Source organism: Colobus angolensis, unplaced genomic scaffold (assembly GCF_000951035.1).
Source record: "Colobus angolensis palliatus isolate OR3802 unplaced genomic scaffold, Cang.pa_1.0 Scaffold15, whole genome shotgun sequence".
Classification (NCBI taxonomy): Eukaryota; Metazoa; Chordata; class Mammalia; order Primates; family Cercopithecidae; genus Colobus; species Colobus angolensis.
The window spans coordinates 11,291,977-11,308,708 of NW_012114599.1; positions in this window are offsets into that span (position 1 = coordinate 11,291,977).

Genomic DNA, 16,732 nt, shown 5'->3' on the forward strand with positions numbered 1-16,732 from the left:
AAGCAAAGCAAGGAAAGGCCGAATTTTGCTTGCAGCCCTGTATGACTGATGTTCTTCTACTTCATGGTGGTTAAAGAACCTTGCTAGACTGGCTCCAGGAAGGAAAACCTTACATTCAGAGGCACTTCATTCCTCCATGCAAGGTTCCTGGCCTATCTCCCTTCCTTCCTGAGGACATACAGACCTGCACGTGTAGCTTAGAATCATTCGAATCTTTGGAATGCTACGGTTTCAGTGAAACGAGGCTGTTTTTAGAGCTACTGATGCAGGGCAGGTTCTTGGCTTTGTCCAGGAAGGAATTCAAGAGTGAGCAGGTGGAGAAAGGAAACAGCTTTCCTGAGGCAGTGGCAGTGTGACGGTTTCTGTGGAGCAGGGCTGCACCACAGCTGCATGCAGAGAGCAGCAGCCTGGGGGCAGTTTTGCAAGCTTATTTATACCCACTTTTAATGAAATGCTAATTAAGGGGCAAGTTATTCAGGAATCGCTAGCAAATGGGCGGTAACTACTGGATGTTGCTATGGTAACGGTAAATTGTCATGACTTTGGTGGGCATGTCTCATGGAGAGGCGCTTTCTGCACCTCTTCCTGGTTTGGCCAGTCTTAAATCTGGTTGGGAGTCAAGTCCAACCTGCCTCCTACCTCATTACAGGTTAATTGGAGACTTAATTCTTTGTGGGGGTCTCAGCTTGCAGGGCTCTCCCACCTTCTTTTGACTTCCTGTCCACAATACTCTTTGTACCTGGGCCATCCATAGCTGCCCCTAAAACAGGAGGGCAGAGAAAACATCTCATGCCTTCACCTGAAGATGCCAGTCAAACTTTTTCAGATTTGGCAACTCATGTGCTTGTCTTTCTGCCTTCTGCCCTCTCCTCTCAGGAGAATTCAACATTCCACCTTTCTAGCCCCACCTGCCTGTTGCAATTCCCTACCACACTCCTTGCTCTCCCTTAGGCAATGAAAGAAAGAGCTTTTGGGGGTGAGGGCCTGTGTCCCTAGTGTTCACTATCACCGTAGCTAAAATCCACTCAGTCGTTACCTCCTCTACCCATTGCTGTGGGGCCCCGAGCAGGTAAGGCTGACTGAGGAGGTCCAAACCACGAGAATTCTTCCTTCTTCTTTCCACCTTGTTTCTTGCATCAGTTCAGTGATGCAAACAATGCTTTCCTTGAGAGCATGAGACACTCAGGCTCAGCGCCTCATCTAATCTGAAGCCAGCAGCAAACCTGACAGTTTGTCTGAACGCCTCCCCTTGCCAGTTTTCCAGTGCACATGTCCAAGCCGAGGTGGGGCAGGTGCACGGCCATGCGCCGCAGGAAATGAATCAAGACAGCGCTTTGGACGAGGCACTATGACAGCGGTACTCACTCAGGGAGAGTGCTACTGCCCTCAGGGAAGCATTTTGAGTTTTGGGGGCGGGGGTGGTTTTACTTTCACAATGATTGGAAGTGTTGCTGGCATTTAATAGGTGGGCTCAGGGATGCTGGTCATCCTGCTATGCACAGCACTGTCCTGTGCTTTTTTTTTTTTTGAGACAGGGTCTCACTCTGTAACCCAGGCTGGAGTGCAGTGGCACAATCTCAGCTCACTGCAGCCTTCACCTCCTGTGTTCAAGTGATCCTTGTGCCTCAGCCTCCCAAGTAGCTAGGATTACAGGCGTGTATCACTATACCCAGCTGATTTTTGTATTTTTAGTAGAGATGGGGTTTCACCATGTTGGCCAGGCTGGTCTTGAACTCCTGACCTTAAGTGATCCACCTGCCTCAGCCTCCCAAAGTGCTGGGATTACAGGCGTGAACCCCCGTGCCTGACCCCATCCTGTGCTTTTTAATGTTCCACCACAAATTCATGTGGGTACAAAACCATTTGTAAGTGCTCGAACCTAGAGGTGAACTCCATTTTACCTATAAACACAAATACTTTTATACATGGTGGTAAAATACATTTGTTTTCTAAGAATGCAAGTACCTTGTAAACAAATGGACTATTTTATCTTCTAGTAAGAGTATCCTGACTTTTTGCTTATTTGATTTAGGTGCAATTTGAGAACTACAAACTTTTGCTTTTCATTAAAATTTTTCCTCCCTCAGCACAGATCCATGGGGAATAAGTCTGTGTAGCAGAAATATTTAATACACAGCACATGTTGAATAATGTCTTGAATATATTTTATAAAGCGATATTTATGAAAGAGCAGTGATTAATTAATAGACCACATGTCTCAAAATGTTTTTTGCTTACAATTGGATTTCTCAAACAGGAGAGTTACAGATTTGTCCTGCATTCTCTAGAAAATGCTTAAATGTGTTTCTGTTACAATGGCAATCTAAAAGAAATTAAGCATGCTGGTTCTGATTACCCAAAGGATCATCTTCTGATTATTGCTGGCATGTAGTCTGGTGCCTGTGTTTGCAGTTGTTTACGATCATCTTGAAAACAGTAGCAGTAGTTTAGTTGTTGTTGGCCAGTGATAAAGTAACGGAAGGGAACTTAACCTTCAGATATCTGGAAAATTAACTTATCTGAAATACCCATTTCTTTTAAAAGCACATAGATGAGACAGACCTTACTCTAGTTCTCAGTCTAATTTGTTGTTGTGTTCTGACAGGGAAGAAGAAAAATGGTGGATGTTACTTGGGTACCATTGGTTTAAACTTTACCCACCTTAGATTAATCCTATCCCAGAATAACTGGGAACAGCACTTTAGTGAAGGTCAGGGGCAAATAATTTCTTGTGGAATTTTGCTCAGACACATATTTTATATACTTTCCTTTCCCTTTTTATGGTTTTGAAAGCAAAGTCCTCTCAATAAAGCCAGTACTACCCTGTGCTATGAGATCCTGGCAAACACATTTTCCTGACCCTCAAGCTCTAGCTCTAGCATAATTTAAAACTCAGTTGCTCGAAAGGCATTTCATTAATTTATTAGTGCTCTTTAAGAAAAGAGAAGTGTGATGCTACCTTTCCATGTGAGCATGGATGCTTCAAACCAAGACACCCTATTTCCTGCCAACTATTTTCCAAATATTACCATGGAATTTAAGGCCCTATAAGACTGGGCCGTGTATTAATTGGGGTCAGACAGTACATATTTGTGATTCTGGAGTTTGTTCCAGAGCCCCAATTGCCATTACTTAAATAAGATGAAAGCTTCTTCCTTTCCCGTGTGTCTACAGGTAAGTGTCCAGGTGTGGTGGGCAGCTTTGTCACCCTCTGCCTGAGGATGCCATGTCCGGGTCCCAACTAGCAGCTGCACAAGTTGTCACCATTTCCATCCCAGAGAAAGGAGAAATAGGGAATTCCTGGGGCAGTGCTTTCATAGCACCTCACTTCAGCTCCAGGACTGGCACTCAGACCGAGGCACATGGCCACACGTTACTGCAAGAGAGGCTGGGAATGGCAGCCTCCTGCCGGGCACTCGAGTGTCAAGAAAAAAGGGGATTTTCTTACTAAAAGGAAGAGGGACAAATGAATACTAGGGGACAATTAGCAGTCTCTGCGTTTAGCCATGTCTCCCTTGACTTTTTCTACATTCCAGCCGCACAAGATACGTTACCCAACACGTGCTTTGTTTCTGAGCCTTCATGCTCACCTGCCTTTGCCTGGGACATATTTTTTCTCTCTTCCACTTGCGAAATACTCCTCATCCTTCAAGGCGCGGGTAACAGACCGTTTTCTCCGTGGTATTTTTCCAAATTATCAGTCATCTCTCTCTCTCTCCCCTTCTTCTGGCTCTGTTTACGTTGGATAAATCGATGGTATATGCCCACAGTATATCTTATAACATGTTGTTGACTTGTAAATACGATGAATTTTGTTCTTCTATGACTATGTGTTATTCGTGGTTATGTTTTATTCTTGATGACAGCTTGGATGTTTCTTGGATCATGGCTGAAAATTTTTGATATTTTGAGTCTGAATCCCAGCTCTGACACTTAGCTTGCTAAAATTTGCTAAACTTAGTTTTTTCTCTTTCCTCTGGTTAAAAAATCGGTGAATAAAATTACCTGCCTGAAGATTAAATACTTCATGTGAAGGCCTTAGCACAGTGCCTGGAGTGGAGTAAGTGCTCAATAAATAGGACCTGTTATCACTGTTTTTTTCTTGCTGTCACTGTCTTGTGTTAAAAGACTCTCTTATATTCTGTCTGTTGGATGTCATTAAATAAATCCTTGTCCTGAGATGAGATATTTATTGTACATTTGCTATTAGTCTATAATACGTAAGATTTGCATGGCTCTTGACTAAGTCATTTGGTCTCACCCCACGTTATTAGGTAGGTGTTACTGCTCTCATTTTCAGATGGGACAAAGTGTAAGGGGACCCTGGCCTGCCTGAGATGCTGTAGGTTGTCTCAGGAATGTATGCTTTGAGCACAGCTCTTTGGAATCCATGCCCAGTGCTCTTTCCACCTCTCACCCTGATGTCTGGTACTTTAGAAAAATAAAATACTGCCAAGGTTTATGTTATTTTTGTGAAACATAAGGGAATTTTTCTGCAAAATTAGGAATGAAACATAAAAGCAGTTGAAAAGGAGTGGGCTGTTTTACATTCTTTAAAAGATGAGTGCCCGAAGGAGACAAGTAGGGATGGTAGCAGGGCAGGCAGAGCCCTCACAAGCATCTGGATGTGTGCCTCCCCCAATCACAGAGACCTTGCCCTCCCTCTGCCAGCCACTTAGGCTGCCAGGCCTACCAAAGCGCGATGTCTTCTGGCACATACATGTATCCCATGTCTGGATGACAGTTCCTGTGACAGCAGGTCTTAAAGGTGGACCATCAAGATCAGCAACATGAAAAACCAGGCACAGAAGTTGAAGCCTACAATTTCTGGGAATTAAAAACTCAGTTTAACCGAAAAACACAAACATAAGCAAAGTCTTTAAATTGGGCCTTACACATCCAAGTGAAACTGATTTCAAAGCCAGAGACCCTCTGTATCCTGAAAGCCCCACAGAGGAGGTGTAAGTTCAGAAGTTGCACTTGTTGGATTGAAGGGAGAGGACATCAGTTGGCTGTGAGCTGCACCTGCTGCTGGTGCTTCCCAGAGCAGGCACCCGTGAGCCTCAGCTGAGAAGAAAGCATTCCTCTTACCTGCTCATAGCCCCTTCTGCATGCAGTAGGCAGAGGGCCAAGGTGCGGTGACCAGCTGGGATGGCAACCCTTGCTCTTGGCAGGGCTGTCATATGGGAAACCGTGCTGAGTCTCCCACTGCACAGACCCCTGGGAGGGACCTGCACAAACCAGAATCACGAACAAGCATCTGGTCTTAGTACAACCTGCAGGAAGGTGGAGCTTCATCCCAGGAGAAAAGCCATCCATGGTCCATAAACAACTGGTGCATCTCGGCCTTAAGTCTTCATTAGTGCTCCCAGCCAGTGGGCATCTCAGGACAGAAGCAGCCCATTATTTTGCCTCATTAGAGTATTGGTCCGAGTCACCCAAAATGAAACACATCTGGGAATATAGTTATTGAGAAATGTGGAGATTTGATGAAGAATACAAGAAACTTTATTGAGGGATGTAAAAGAAGATTGGAATAAAGGGAGACATGTCTGAATGGAAAGACTCAAAATTCAACTCAATGCTCTCAAGAAAGTGTTGAGATAAAATCAGAGAACTTGGCTACTGATCATTGCAGGTGGGAAAATCAGGGCACCTTGGGACACTCGGGCCCCAGCATCCCTCAGGGGAGGCCAGACCCCCAGGTCTGTTTTGTGACCCGTGGCTGCACATTCTCCCAGATAGGAGCTACAAACCAGGGCCTCGCCTCAGCCTCCTGGGGATAGGGGAGGTCTAGAAAAACCCCATGGAGGAAGAATAGTGATACCAGAGGGAACTTTAACTCCTAGAATCAGGGACTGGGGAAACCTGAAGTTCAGGAAAGCTGCTAATGAAGTGAGATGGAAGCCGCGTGCCTTGCCAAGAGCTTACTAACATAATGTGGCACCTGCCAGCCTATTCTGCAGACATATTGGAAGAGAGACTGTTTCCACTGCTCATTCCATAGTCAAACCACAGATCCTGGCCACTCCTCACCTTGGAGGCAATACAAACACATTCATGGGGTTTAGTTCCTTTCCCTTGAGTTCTGCACCTTAAACTAAAGAAGTCAGTCACGCGAGGCTGGCTTGCTGGAACCAGCTAGAAAACGCAGCCCTGGCTGCTGCAGGGATCTCCTCCCATATGCCCACACATATGAGTTCTGGCAATGCCCATTAATGACATGGCTGATAGTTTCTTCTGTCTTGCTTCCAGGAACCTTTTCTTGGTTTGAAGCCACCGAACTAGAAAAGATAATTTTTACCACTTTGGGGACATCTTGTGACGAATCCAATGGGAATTCCATAATGTTCAGAAACAAAACATTTTGAGGGCCAACAAATTATTAAGCCCTGTGCTAGATCTTAGAGATACAAAGATAAAAAAGACTGGAGTATTCTTTTTATTATCTACCAGACTGAAGGGCACTGCCTGGGGACTTGATCTAAGAGAAGAAATATCAGGAGACCTGGGTTTGGCTCCTGGCTCTGCCAGGTGATCATGGAGCAGTTACGTATTATCCCTGAGCTTCCGTTTCCTCATCTACTTAATTAGTGATGGGCCTACAGGGCCTCACTGGGGTCCACTTCTGATATTCTGTGTTGGTGAGTATGGAAGGATTGTGAGTAACTGAAAGACTTCTGTTTCTGTATTCTCAGAAAAGCTTGGGCACCTGATTTTTTTCCTTGTATTCTTTTTGTTTTTCTTTTTTGAGACTATCATAAAACTGTAGCCATTTTTAATTAATTTATTTATTTACTTTTTTTTTTTTTTGAGATGGAGTCTTGCTCTGTTGCCCAGGCTGGAGTGCCGTGGTGTGGTCTCAGCTCACTGCAACATCCACCTCCCGGGTTCAAGCGATTCTCCCACTTCAGCATCCTGAGTAGCTGGGGCTGGAGGCATTCGCCATCACACCCCGTTAATATTTGTATTTTTAGTAGAGAAGGGGTTTTGCCATGTTGGCCAGGCTGGTCTTGAACTCCTGACTTCAGGTGATCTGCCCTCCTGGGCCTCCCAACGTGCTGGGATTACAGGCATGAGCCACTGTGCCTTGCCTGTTCATTTATTTTTATTTGCTATTATTATGTAATAGCTGATATGTGCAAAATAATGTGAGTATCACACAGTTAAGTGATGAGACATAGTAATTACAGGAAGAAACCTGTGAGTCATCCTTAAACGAGAATATGATCAATATCATTGCTGTAGCTGGTGGGCTCCTTTCCTATGCCATCCCCTGCAGGTCCCTAGAAGTAACCAGCTTTCCGAATTTTATTTCTATGAAGCCCTGGTTAAAATAATAATTCAGCACATATGCAGACAACCTTAAGAAACATATTATTTGATTGTGTCCACTTTATCCAAATGGTATGCTACATGCAGTCTTCTTTTCATTTGCTTTTTTTTTTCACTCAATATTTTGTTTCTAAGATGCATCCATGTTGCATGTAGTTCATTATTTTCACTACTGTCTATAGCATTTTATTGTGTGAGTAGTTATAAATAATTGTTTATTCTTTCTCTGAACACTTTGGACACTTGGGTTGTTTCTGGTTGTTATTTTGATATTGCTCTGAACATTCCTATATATAAATCACACGCAAGAATTTCTCTAGGGTTATACTTAGAAGTACAACCACATAAATTTGTGTACATATGCGAGGGTTTCTCTAGGGTAGAATTGCTAGGCTTAAGGTATATGAATATATTTAACTTATTTTTTCTGAGGGATTATACCAATTTAGACTCCTGCCAAGAGTGAAGAAAGATTCCAGTTGAATCATACTCTTTCCAAGTTCTTTTTTTTTTTTTTTTTGAGACAGGGCGTGGTTCTATCGCCTAGGCTGGAGCACAGTGGCATGATCTCAGCTCACTGCAACCTCTGTCTGGGGGTTTGTTCTGCAGATCCTGACCCAACAACGGATGAATAATGTACACTGACACAGATATCCGCCTGTCAGTCCAGCTAAGGGTCTGGGCCCCTCACAGACACCAAGGGAGGTTCTGTAAAGAGTAGCAGCCATGGCTCCATTCAGCCAGTGAAGCTCGCATTTATTCAGTATAGATTAAATAGCAAAGGTCTTGAGTAAATACCACTAGAGGGTAATTGACATTGCTGACCTCCTGAGTAGAGAGCAATTATGCACCCATCATTGATCAAATGTTGGTCTTAGGACCACATGAATAAACAAACTATTTAGATAAACTGCTCTACATTCCTATGTATCTATGCCCTCAACTTTTAACAGAATTCAGCTGCCTTCAGCCAAACACTTTATGCAAACCCCCAGGCCTTCCAAGAGGGTTTGTGTTTATTTCCTATAATTTTACAATTTCTCCCACCATCCTGACTGAACCCCCACACCTCTGCATCCCAGGTTCAAACCATCCTCCCACCTCAGTCTCCCAAGCAGCTGGGACTACAGGTGTGCACCACCACACTCAACTAATTTTTTGTACTTTTTGTAGAAACGTGGTTTTGTTATATTGCTCAGGCTGGTCTCGAATTCATGAGCTCAAAGTGATCTACCTGCCTTGGCCTCGCAAAGTGCTGAGATTACAGGCCTGAGCCACTGCACCAAGCCCAAGGTTTTGACAATATCAGCCTTATTAATTTTTGCCAATTCAGTGGGTAAAAAGTAAAGTCTCATTGGTATCTTAGTGTCTCTGCAATTACTAATGATGTTGAGTGTTCTTTTATGTACTTATGGGGTATTCATATTTTCTGCTCTGTGAACTGTGTATTTATTAACTTATTGAACTTTGAAAAGATTTTTAAAAATACATCATCTTTACATAGATTATATCGATTATATATATTGCAAATATCTTCTACATTGTTGCTTTTTTGATCACTTTCTTCATGGGTCTACTGTTAAACAGAAGTTCTTAATTTGAATGTAGTCAAATTTATTATTTTTCTTTCATAGTTTTGTGTTTTCTTTAAGAAACCTTCACTTTTCTGATGTTCTAAAGATATTCTCCCATGTTGCCTTCAAACGTTTTAGAGTTTTGCCTTGTATATTTAAATCTTAAATCTACTAGCATTTGATTCTTCTGTATGGTGCAAAGCAGGGATTAGTCACAGGTTTTTTTCCCCCAATGTAGGTAACCAGTGGCCTCGCACTATTTATTGAACAGTTCATTGTTTCCTTGTCATCTGCAGTGCCTTCTCTTCCATCCTGAAGTACCCACCCTTCTCTCTTTCTCTCTGTCTCTGTTTCTGGGTTCTCTAGTCTGTTCCACTGGGCAATTTGTCTATTTCTGTGCCAGTACAGCACTGTCTTTGTTATTTCAGCTTTGGAATAAGTTTTAATATTCCTTTTCAAGAGTGCTTTATTTACTCTTAGGTCTTTGTTCCTCCATTTAAGTTTGAGAATTAGGTTAGGTGCAGTGGCTCACGCGTGTAATCCCAGCACTTTGGGAGGCTCTGGTGGGAGAACTGGTTGAGCTCAAGAGCTTGAGACCAGCCTGGGCAACATAGCAAGACAGACATAGACACATCATTATAAAACCATGTGTAAATATAATAAACATGAAACACTGAGGGAAGTTAGGGAAAGTATTAGAGAAGGTAACATGTATGAAGATTCTCAATGAACAAAGATTCTATATTCTGGCTTCAGGCGTAAAAATCCTGTCTGTCCCATTTTGTCAAACCCCTCAGGGTTGAAAGTAACTACCAGGGATACCCTCATTGAAACCCAAGGGAGATTCAGTGATTCCACAGTTGGATCAGTTTGCCCTGGACCTATAAATCTAAACCAGCTTGCCCATCTATTCTTTTTCTTTTGTATTCATATTTGGACATCAGCTCACAGCATCTCTTCTAGTATTCTATTCACCCACATCCAGAGTGTTTTGTAGATCTGTGTTGTCTTCCTCCGATAGACCTAATTGGAATGTCTTCAGTTTTTCATGAAGCCAATTCTACCAATTTTGCAAGCTCAGTTTTCAATAGCTTTGCTGTCATGGTTTTATTCAATTCTGTACCAAATGTTTTGGGTCATACTTCAACAATGAATTAGTGCAAGTCACTGAGTGTCTGTTATGGTGCTAGACACTTCATGGTGTCTGTTTTGGTGCTAGACACTTTTAGTGAATACAAAGTCAAGGCTGGCCTGGGTTCAAGTCTTGACATTGCCTTATACACTGGGTGACTTTGGGTCAACCATTTAGTTTTTTAAAAAATTTTTATTTTTATTTCAATAGTTTTGGGGTACAGTTTTTGGTTACATGGATAAATTCTTTAGTGGTGATTTCTGAGATTTTGATGCACCTGTCCCCAAGCAGTGTACACTGTACTCAATATGTAGTCTTTTATCCCTCATGCCCCTCCCACCCTTCCCCCGAAATCCCCAAAGTCCATTATGTTGTTCTTATGCCTTTGCATCCTCATAACATAACTCCCACTTATAAGTGAGAATATATTTTATTTGGTTTTCCATTCCTGAGTTACTTCACTTAGAATAATGACTTCCAGCTGCTTCCAAGTTGCTGCAAAAGGCATTATTTTGTTCCTTTGTATGGCTGAGTAGTATTCCATGTTGTATATATACCACATTTTCTTTATCCACTTGTTGGCTGATGGGCACTTAAGTTGGTGCCATATCTTTGCAATTGTGAATTGTGCTGCCATGAACACATATGTGCATGTGTCTTTTTCATATAATGACTTCTTTTCCTTTGGGTAGATACCCAGTAGTGGGATTGCTGGATTGAATGGTAGTTCTACTTTTAGTTCTTTAAGGAATCTCCATACTGTTTTCCATAGTGGTTTTAGTAGTTTACATTGCCACTAGCAGAGTAAAAGTGTTCCCTTTACACCACATTCATGCCAACACCTGTTGTTTTGTGACTTCTTAATTATGAGCATTCTTGCAGGAGTAAGGTGATATTGAATGTTTTTTCATATGTTTGTTGGCTGTTCATATATATTTTTTGAGAATTGCCTATTCGTGTTCTTTGCTCACTTTTTGATGGGATTATTTGTTTTTTTCTTGCTGATTTGTTTGAGTTCCTTGTAGATTCTGGATATTAGTCCTTTGCTGGATGCATAGTTTGTGACTATTTTCTCCCAGTCTATGAGTTGTCTGTTTAGTCTTTTGATTATGTGCTTTTTCATGTGTAACATGGGATGATAATTCTGGGTTGTAGATGATATTACATAAGGGGTCTTGCACACATACTCTTTTAATCAAAGGAAGAACAAAAAAAAAGTTCCAGAAATTAGAACAGAGGAAGACATCTTGCTTCTGAGATGATTATTTTTTTCTCAAAGGAGCATATGAAGTAGTGGAAGCTCAGACATTCACAGAGAACATGTACTGGGAAAAAAACACATGCCAACATAGTTCAAAGACTCACATGTTCACTCTATTCTTGTTCAGAAAGAACTTAAGATATAATGTAAAAATAAATCAAGATAACAAAGCAGATAAAAAAGCAAGGCAAAATCAAGGATGGGACCCACAGTGAAGGGGGAAGTGGAAAGTGCACAAATGCCCCCAGGGAGGCTGCTCCCCACACTTGCTTTATAGGGCCTCACATTCGGTGCTGAGCTTTCCAGTGGCCACCACCAACAGTCATAGCAACAACTATGGATACCTGCAGTGAATGCCGAATACAGAATAATAATCAGTGGAGGGAGGTTGGGGAGGGAAGGCTCCTTGATAATGATGAGATTTGAGCAAGGTTTTGAAGGGTGTAAGAGCAACGTATTTCAGACAGAGGGAGCCACCCAAGCAAAATACGCAGGAGGAGAGTCAAGAGGTGGTCCTGGCATACAGGGATCCTTTGGGATAGTCTGGAGGAAGAGCAGATGACTGAGGCCTCTAATGCCAGACTTTAGGTCTTCCTCAAAAGGAACTGTGACTCACCCTGAGGAGAAAATGACCTGATGGGAGTGGTATTTGGAGGAAATTATCCTGGCACCACACAGCTACAATTTTCCCCTTTGCAAATTATAATTCATCACGGACATTTAGGAAACTGCTGTCACGCATGTCTCTCCTAATGTGGTCCACATCTGGCTCCACCACTGGCAAATACAGAGTATTTAGAAAATCTGTGCAGCATTAGTGCCTAATAACCTTTGCTTTAAACATAGTGAAGGAAACCACAAACTTAGAAATGGCACATATCCCTCCAGAGTAATTTAGTCCAGGTTCCCTATGTGACTTAAGAAATCCCTCGTGGCAGCTGCATCTAGTAGTCTGGACAACGGCATGAGTGTTGAAATCTAGGGAGGTTAAAATTAATCTTAGAAATAAGAGTAAACTTAGTGATGCTCACTTTCAGTTTGCTTTCCTTGGATGTATAAAGTTTTGAGAGTTTAAAATGGCTTTAGATCTAAAAGCATTTTGCCTGAAATACTTACAGCACAACCAGCAGGGGTTTCTTTTCTAAAAGAAAGTTGTATTTGTGTAGGATGTGGACATCATGATCAGTTTACATATTTGTGTTTCAAATTTAGGCTTGAATTTTGGCTGCAATGAGTTTTCCTTTGCTGTATTTTGAGGGGCTAAAGAGCTCCTTCAGTTCCTAGAAAAATGAGGCTTCATCATTCCTCAGGGTCAGAAGCTGGCAGAAGGTAGGGACACCAAGTACTGAAGGGGCTAAGCTTTTGGGGACAGGAAAATATTTGAGGGAACATGCACTTTCTCAGTTCAAGACACATCTCTCTTTTATAAGACTGTACATAATTTCTTCTTGACTTCATTGTAATCCACGTACAGTCTATTCTGTGGAACAGCTATTACGAGACTATGCTCCTTTTTTCCCCTGGGAAAACCATGTCATCGCTAAACTTTTGATGGGGAAGTGGGGAAGGCAAGGCCTTATTGCACTGACTGTCATGTGTTCACTTAAATAATACAAGTGACTGTTTTTTGGGGGGGGCCATTCCCAATGGACTCCTGTGAAGCAAGTTGAATTCATTGAAAGAGGTTGCGAGATGAGCAACAAATCTTACTCCTTGGTTTGTCTCTGACTCTCCTCTGGGAAGATGATAATATTTGCAAGTAGGAGAGCCACTGGAGAGAGTCCTGGCAAGAAGATCTAGATTTTGAATTCTTCTGTGCCTTGGTAAACTGTCTAAGTTGGGCCATTCATTGTGAACCTGGGTGACTTCTTTGCTCTGTAGGAAAGTGCAAGTCAAATCTAGGTGAGAGAAGAGAGTATAGAGTTTTGTAGTAATTCATTTTTCTTAATGAAGTTCAATCATTCACTTATTTGTTTATTTATTTTTATTTATTTTTTCAATTTGAGAGCAGGTACTGTTTATTAACCAACCAGCTAAGAAAAATAATCATGGTAGACACCTTACTTCATTCTTTTAATAAGCCTGTTGATCTGGTCCTCCCTGTTGCCAGCATCTCCACCTTCTACAAAATGGGTGGCTTTTTCTTCATTTTGCCTTATAGAGAAGATAATTTGAAGGGCCACAGGAAGTTATTTCCTTCTTTGAAGCGTTTTCCAACAGTATAGATCTCATTAATCAGATCCTCCGTGCAGACGATGCCATATTTACCAAGAGATCGATCAATCAAAGCATTATCTGTCAAAGCGATTTGCTTCTTATTGATTTTGCCATAACCACGCTGGTAGATGTGTTCGTTTACTGACTTCAGATTTGGGTACTCCTATGCAATATATGGCTCTACAATCCTCAGCATGTTAACTGAAGCCTTGTTGAGCTTCACAAAGCCTCCACTGAAGATTTGACAAAGGTGAAGAAGCTGCAACAACTTTCGGACCTTTGGGCTCATGCCACTGACACCTCTGATCCTGATGACAAATGCCAATTTGGGTTCTTCAGGTACCTAGAAGTTGCCAGCTTTTCTTGCCATCCTTGCCATTTGTATTTCAGTTCTGTACATCTGCCTATATTCCTTGCGATAGTGCTTTGCTTTTTCATAGATAAGCTTCCTCCTTGCCTTTTGAAGCATCTTTTGGGCAAACGTCTTTCAAAGGTGCTTGATCTTCAGCTCTGCAAAATTCCTTCCCTTTTTCTTAAGGGTTTCTGGCATAGCAGGAACGTTCTTCTTTTTTCCACCCTCCATGGTTCCAGCTGGAAAAAGTGTTCATTCACTTACTTAACAAGTATTTATTGAGATTCTTCTATGTGCTAGCTGTTGTGTTTGGTGGTAGGAATACTGAGAGCTATATTGACAAACACAATAAATCATAGCCCATAAACCATTGGTGTGACATCTGGCAGAGTAACAGCTGTCCAAGTATGTACCAAATGACACCCATTCCATGAAATTTTCTTGTTCCCACTGGAAAGAGAAAGACAAAGGAAGAAAGAATAAAGGAAGAAGGAAAGAAAGGAAAAGCAGGGAGAATTACTTTTTCTCAAATTTGGGAAGCACTATACTCTCTGTTTTCATTGTATCATAGAATAATAAACGCTTTGGTATGTTCTTCTATAAATAATTGTGCTAGTTTTGTTTAATTTAATAGAATTCTACCTACTAATATTTTGAGAACTAGTTTTCTGTGAAACATTCTTTGAGGAAACTCAGTAGAAATTAGTGTCCAAAACTATCAGGATGGCAAAGCTGCCTTGCCATAGTTGTTGGTGGTCAAGTGTTGCTGCCACTGAGTGAAATCCACCATGGAGCCACTAAGCCTGTCCTCTGTGACTGCCAAACACACTTCATGCAGTGCAGGGGGCTCCCTACTGTGCACCTTCCCTGTGAGAAATGGCTCATCCTGGCTACTCACTCACCTGTTCCAGTTCATTTACTTTCGTAATCCTGGCTTCAAATTTACTTCACCTGGTAGCATTTTCTGAAGCAACATCATTAGAATAAAGGAACACTTTATTATTTAATTTTCTTATGACAATAGCAAAGCATGCTTATCATAGAAACACTATAAAATGATAGAAACTGGTAAAAGGAAATAAAAGCCCATCCAGAAATAACTACTGTTGATGTCTTGGTGAGCATCCTCTCAATGTTCTCTCCCTACTTCTATTCTCTCTCTCTCTCTCTCTCACATACACACATCAAAAATGAAATCATTTGAATTTTTTCACTTAATACTATATTGTGACAGGGGCTGTCTCAGTTTTCACTATACTTGCAGTGCCTCACGCAGACAGTGACAGTCTGTAACTGCCCAGTGAAGATTTGGTGGGAGGATAACCAGTTCTAAGGCCTCTGCTAGCTCTAAAACTATTTGATCTTTATCAGTCTTCTTAAAAAATCATTCTTTTACTCGTGAATCTTACATGTGGCAATTTACCCTGTGTTGATTTTTAAAGGATTATTAGATTTTATTTTTTAGAACAGTTTTAGATTTACAGAAAAATTGAGCTCATAGTATAGAACCTCCTCTCCCCAGATGTTCTACTGTTTCCCTGTTATTAACACCATGTATTAGTATGGAACATTTGCTGCAGTTAATGAAAAAATACTGATACAATATTAGTAACTAAAGTTCATGGTTTACATTGAAGTTTATCTTTGTGTTGTACACTGTATTGGTTTTGACAAATGTATAATGTCATATATTCATCATTACATTATCATAGAGAAAACATTTATTTCCCTAAAAATACCCTATGCTTCACCGATTCATCTCTCCTCCCCTCCCGTCTCCCAACCTCTGGCAACCACTGATTTTTTTTTTTACTATCTCCATAGTTTTGCCTTTCCAGAATGCCATCTAGATGGAATCATATAATATGTAACCTTTAAGATTGGCTTCTTTCACTTAGCAATATACATTTAAGGTTTCTTCATATCTTTTTATAGCTTCATAGCTCATTTCTTTTTATGAAAAGAAAATCATCCCATGTATCTCTATACCACTACTTTTTTTTTTTTTTAGATGGAGTTTCATTCTTGTTGTCCGGGTTGGAGTGCAATGGCACGATTTTGGGTCATCGCAACCGCTGCCTCCTGGGTTCAAGCGATTCTCCTGCCTCAGCCTCCTGAGTAGCTGGGATTACAGGCATGTGCCACCACACCTGGATAATTTTTGTATTTTTAGTAGAGATGGGGTTTCTCCATGTTGGCCAGGCTAGTCTCGAACTCCCAACCTCAAGTGATCCTCCTGCCTCGGCCTCCCAAAGTGCTGGGATGCGTGAGCCACCACGCCTGACCACCACTACTTTTTAATTCGTTCACCTATTGAAGGACACCCAGTTTTTGGTGATTGTGATTTCACTTATTGCAAAAACTGCTCTAAATATTTGTGTGTAAGTTTTTGTGTGGACATACATTTTAAAACCAACTGGACAAAAAACCTAGGAGCATGATTGCTGGAACGTATGAAAAAGTTGTGTTTAGCTTTGGAAGAAACTGCCAAACGGTCTTCCAAAGTGGTTGTACAATTTTGCATTCCCAGTAGCAAGAAACAAGAATTCCTGTTTTTCTGTGTCCTTACCAGCATTTGGTACTGTCAGTATTTTTTGTATTTTAGCCTTTCTAATAGGTGTGTAGTATCTCACTGTTGTTTTAATTTGCAACTCCCTAATGACACGATACTGAACATTTTTCATGTGCTTATTTACCATCTGTATGATTTTTTTAAAAAAGTTAGGTATTGATTCAGATCTTTGCTCATCCCTCCCTCCCTCTCTTCCTTCCTTCCTTCCTTCCCTCCTTCCTTCCCTCCTTCCTTCCCTCCTTCCTTCCCTCCTTCCTTCCCTCCCTCCTTCCTTCCTTCCTTCCTTCCT